Here is a 6098-nt window from a genome sequence, read left to right as displayed (position 1 = left end):
ATCATAAACTGTGCGCTGTCTCCCTAATCCCATAATATTATACGAGAGCTGTTTCCATCAGTGTACTATGCAAAGTACAACTACAACACCGAGGATTCCCATCAGATGGTGTTGGAATCACGACGAAGAAGAGAGAACTAGAGGAGTTCTTTTGGAGGGTGACTCCGGCCAACTACTTCACTCTTATCATCTGTGCATGTCCTCTGGCCACCCCACATCTACGATCTGTGCATACTGAGGCCTTTTCATCTCAATACGGAGGTCACCCCTCTTTGCTCCTGAGTTGCGTAACGTCATCTAGGCAATGGATCAGTAACGCTTATATGTGGTCTATCTTGTCATATTGGACGGTGTGCACTTCTTGTGCGTGTATGCCCTCACTCATAACTCGTCTATCCGGATAATCAAATTCGGCTCCTACTCTGCTGTTTGTTCCTTGTGGGACTAACCCATGGGTCAGGTGTTCGCCATCGTGATATCTCTCACGGTCTCCGAATGGCATAGCTACTCCATTATCTACGGTGGGACTCATCAACATTCTGGGGCCATCGCCAGCGTCGGGCTCTTCCGTGAGACGAGTCGATACCTTTGATGAAAATCCTGCAGGTGTATATCGTAACAAAGAGCTCTATAGGCTTCCGTTCATCGGACTACCATGCTGGATATGGGGTGGCCGTATATATGGTGCTCAAAGGCCAGGGGGTGTCCTTTTCACTCTTACGAATTGCAGGCTAGCATGCTCTTATGTAGTTTTTGTTCGAAGTCGAAGCGCTGCAATGTCGTGTATGTGAGATCCATCTAGACTCCTCAAGACGTGCTTTATCCCCATCAACTTTGTTCTCACTTATATGCGATGGCATAACCAGATCTCGGGCTTGGCTTTGTTCACTACTGCTCCACTAATCTTCTCATGACTTCCTAATTCGGCATTTGAACTCCATCCTAAATATACTGAGAGTACGAACACCGTTAAGGTACCCTCGATGCGCGCCTGATAAACGTGCCTAGCCGCTTGTGATATGTGCTGGCACTGGGCTTACCGCAAATATTCTCCACGTTGCCATTTTACAGAATGATTGTTGTGTGAGCCATTTGTATGATTAGTGCTATAGGTGTGTGATTACTGTTCAATATGCTGAGACATCTGGAGGTCACACTCTGGCTTGTGTTAGTTTGATTGTGATCTAGCCTATTTAGGTTGTCTTTTTGCCGAAGTGGATACCAACCCATGGACCCACAGAAAATGCTGCCATAACAGAATCTCATGCGTTAGTCTTTCGCGCTACACTGACTCTATATATCGTCTACTAGAGACTCCATGTCCGATATTCGATGCATTATGCAGTGCACACCTCTGGGATCAGTATATCTGAGTCTGCTCGTGCAGTATCACCACATTCGGTCAGGAGGTGTAAGATGGCAGCATAGTTCGCCTAATCGGGACTTTGATAACTGTCTCTCTCTCGCCTCCAACCTTTAGATTGTTCTCTTAGAGTTAACTCGGGAAAGCTTTCTATTAGTTGCTCGTTCTTCGGGGCTCACTTGCTGACCACCTCGCTGTACCAGTTGCATATCTGTTGTTCAGATCTCTAATAATGGAGCATCGCTGACGACTGTTAATAATGGATATCCATTTCGGTCATACTCGTCAGGATCAAGATCAACTATGAGTGTCTGGCAAATCTCTCTTAGGTTCAACTCCGTCGGGTTCGGTGCATAAAACTCCGCTCATAATATTGAACCTTGTTTCTCGTGAGTGTCTAGACGACTATCTGATTGTTTCTTGAGGGGTCAGAACTTCAGTGAGAACTGACACTTATTATGCGAGTTTTCATGGAATTCTCTTTGAACTTTTTTGTATTGGATTTTCCGTGTCTTTCATCCGAGTGTTCCACTCCGGCGGTTCACACCGACAGGCGCGTCGGGCTATATTTACTCCGGGCCAAAATTTGGAAGTTTCTCCCGAAACACCTTCGCCCGCGCATAGTCCGATCCGGCTCTGGCTCCGTGCTGGGTCTCCGGTTCGTCCTCCATTCAGTCCGATCCAGCTGAGACCAACTTTGTCGACTGTGTGCTTAGTCTCTCAATGTCAGCTCAGTCGTCAACGCTGGAATTCATTTCCCGCGCGTTCTTTTACATGATTGGGTTTTGGCGCACAGCAAGCACTTGGCTGGGTGGAAAGCCAGGCTTTGAGCTCTGCAAACGCTGCGCGTTGCCGCCGTAGCGAGTTCATCGCGATAGCTCAGGGCTGATCTATGGATACGGTGCGAGTCTCTACGCAGTAAGCTCTATCATTGACATTCTCCCTCAGTCTTCGCTCGGTAGCGGATCAAGGTAGCCTCAGTGTGCTCTTATTCTACTGCGTTCTTATACCAGCGCGATCTCGAGAATGAATGATTGACTCAACGAGTCTGTGTTACTCCCAAATCACAACAGACTAACGCTTTAGTCTGTAGAAGTTCGTGTGTGGACACATTTTCGAAATGGATAGTGTTTATCGCAGCCTAGTAAGCTTATGGTTCGCAGCACACGCACAGGGCTTTCATCCGAAGTATAGCACCAACTTTCTCTGGGTTAGCGTCGATCCCTCGTTCGGAAACGAGGAAACCGAGTAACTTTCCGCCAGGAACTCCGAATGTGCACTTTGATGGATTAAGCTTGATATCATATCTTCTGAGATTGGCAAAGGTTTCAGCAAGGTCAGCCAGCAGGTCAGAACCTTTACGTGACTTGACCACAATGTCATCCATGTATGCTTCCACATTCCGACTGATTTGAGTGAGCAGACACTTCTGATTCATCCTCATGAATGTGGCTCGGCGTTCTTCAAGCGCGAATGGCATGGTGACATAACAGAAGCATCCGAATGGAGTGATGAAAGCCGTTTTTATCTCATCAGGTCCATACAGTCGGATCTGATGGTACCCGGAATAGGCGTCCAAAAAAGACAAATCGCTCACACCCCGCAGTTGAGTCGACGATTTGGTCGATGCGGGGGGAAAAAATGATCTTTCGGGCAGGCCCGATTGATATGCTTGAAGTCAATGCACATGCGAAGTGAATCATCCTTCTTGGGGACCATGACAACATTGGCGAGCCACTCGGAGTGGTAGATCTCTCGGATGAACTCAGCTGCCAGGAGCCGAGCCACTTCCTCACCAATTGCTTTTCTCTTCTGGACGGCGGACCGTCGGAGATGTTCCTTGACTGGTTTTACTTTTGTCGACTCGCAAACGGATGCTCAGCCAGTCCCCTGGGTACACCCGGCATGTCAGAAGGTTTCCATGCAAAGATGTCCCTAGTTCTCACGGAGGAACTGGATGAGCGCTTCTTCCTATTTGCTACGTCAGTGTTGTGAAACCCTAGCAGTCTCGGTGCCACCGAACTATGACTCGGTCTGACCGAGTTCACTAGTTTAGGTTCCAACAGCTGCTTCGGTATCACCGAGTTTACAAATCGGTTGATCCGAAATGCTTTCTGTGGAAAACTAAAACTAAGTTTTTGACTCATTCTTTTGCAAAAACCTCTGCATTTTGTGATGCTCATCCACTCTATCTCATCTATATCTATTCACAGGGTCTGCTGTCAGTGTTTGCAATATGTCTGATCAGAGTGACAGCCAGAACAGGTCAGAGGAGCAGGTTCACCTGAGTGAGGGCACTAGTCCCTCTAGCAGTTCAGATGATGGTAGCAGGAGCACCCCAAGCAACCTGGCTACCCAAGAGGCTACAATTTGTTATAATAGCAAGTAGCCATCTGACTGATGTGATGTAAATGCTAGGATGTGTGTGCTTCGACTGTGGCGAGTTCACTTATATCAACATTGGCAACAATGTAGTGGTGCACACTATTCTCGCGGTGTGCTATTGTTGTTGCAGAGCCCTTTTTAAGTGAACTTCAGTCGTGTGTCCGCGTTCTGCATGAACTTTCGGATTGCCTTGAGTGCAGCTGATTTAACTACGCTCCTGCGCCATGCAATGCTTGAGTATGAGGGAAGTACTCATGTAATAGCATAAGGTGTGCATATCCGCATACCAATCAGCACCTCGTGCCTCATATGGCCGAGGTGGGCCGTGGCCAGGATATAGATTAGTGACTGTACTGAAGGTATACGCACTCTTGAATCCATACCTCAAATGTCAAACTTTCCTTGCTCGGTAATTCTTGGATCACGGCTGAACACATTCAAATGGGTCTGATGGTAGGTGGGAAATCCCGCGTGCACTAAGGCTCTTCTCAATGCTTCTGCAGGAGAGACGAAGATGACTTGGTGGTTATACTGCTCACGATAAGAAGATGGCTCACTACTCAGTATGGCAACCTAGTTGGAAACTGTCATGTTGCTTACAATGTCGAATAAGCGATGCGACTCGTGAAAGATGGCTCTTGAATGTCCTCTCAACCAGTTACCATCTCTTGGATCAGTAAAACACGCTTCGCTTGATCGGGTAGTTCCTGAAGATGATCTTGAGACTCACCAGTTTGGTGTCGAACACTTGCTGTCAGGGCTGCCTACAATCAATTGGATCCTTAGGCACACTCTCTTGCCCAAGTCTGGTGATCACAGAATGATCAGAGGCCATGCAATTAACTTGCTACATATATTTGATGTGCCACAGAAGTTCAAGGTCATGAGCCTTATAGTTGAGACTATCAAGAGGACTGCAGCTGACCAGAAAAGAAGTTGTGGATATGCCCCACAGATCCAGGAGTTGATAAACTCAAAGATGGGCACAGGCACATACCTTGTTGGATAAGGAACACTTGCCTATCTATCCTGACTTTGAGGACAATCAAGTTGTGATGAATGAGAATGAACTCATCATCGTAGACAGCTCCAAAATGCAAAAGTAAGGCTCCAAGAATGAAGTATAGGAGAAAGCATCAAATGAATAATTCTTGCGCCTAATCCTCAGCGCTCTCGTGTCCAACGTGACTCGAACCTATAGTGTCAGCGATCTCCTTGGGTCATGTTCTCTGTGGAACTGCTGCAGGAGACGCTGACTTTTTGACTGATCGGCAAGTGGAGTGGGTGCCTTGAGCGGTTAAAGTGGAATTTTACACTTTCGTATCATTCTTCTTTTTTGGTAGATGAATTGTAGAATGGGCAGTTTGGTCAACACTCCAACAACACTCGACTCTCTCCTCGCTCTTAAACCTCTAGGATTGGTTAGACAAGGGCTCCTGTGTGAGCGTGCATATTAACCTATGTCACTTCCATGATTTATGTGGTGCTACAGGATACCAAACTGCGATTCACCAGGCAGGTCGAGGTTGTGTCGGGTCAGCTACAAATGACATGCAAGAGGGAAGGGCACAGATACATACCACTGATCGCATTTGCGAGTGGTCTCGTCTCTCCTGACTGAGCTCATGGTGCCCTCATACTGCTCCCAGTTTCAGTCCCGTTGGCGACTGTTTTGTGCTTGCCACTCCGGAGTCGGTCTTCCTCTTCGCCGTTAGTAATAGACCGCCGCATATGTCTTCTGGTTGCGCAATCTCGTGCACCAGTACAGCTTCCTAGTGCTCGAGCTCGCTCTATCAGCTCACTCCTGATTCGACACTCGAAGCTTCAGCCATACTATACACATCCTCAACTCGAAGCCTTGCTCTCTCTTGAAGGCCTTCTTGGCTTCGAACGCGCCACCACATCGCCTTCTGATGAGATCCTAGAGCATCGAGAATTGCATCGCATCTCTAGTGCTTATATGCTTTTTACTGAATCCTGATATCTTCTTGAGTAACTTCGTTTTGTCTCACTCAGTGTGTCATTTCGGTTTGTGAGAAACACTGACACTGCATATTTAGATCATCAGGCCCTCTTCGATATGTGCGAGTAGCGTGTCTAGACAGTTTTCTCCTACATTGCTCAATCATGTCGTGAGCGGCTTGGATCTCCCTTTCTCAACGTTCATATGTGATGCTTGTCATGGTAGCTTATCTGACACTTCAACCACGCTCTTGAGTTGGAGTCCCTCTTACATTGCAAGGTTGAAATGGTGATGCTTTCTGAGTAGACAGCACCTGGTTCGATTGCGCAGTCACCTCAGATAGCTTTCGCACTCAGTTCAGTATAGTCTCCACCCTAAGTATGCTTG

The sequence above is a fragment of the Triticum urartu genome, chromosome 7 (assembly GCF_003073215.2).
Source record: "Triticum urartu cultivar G1812 chromosome 7, Tu2.1, whole genome shotgun sequence".
NCBI classification, from domain to species: domain Eukaryota; kingdom Viridiplantae; phylum Streptophyta; class Magnoliopsida; order Poales; family Poaceae; genus Triticum; species Triticum urartu.
This window is presented reverse-complemented; position numbering follows the sequence as displayed.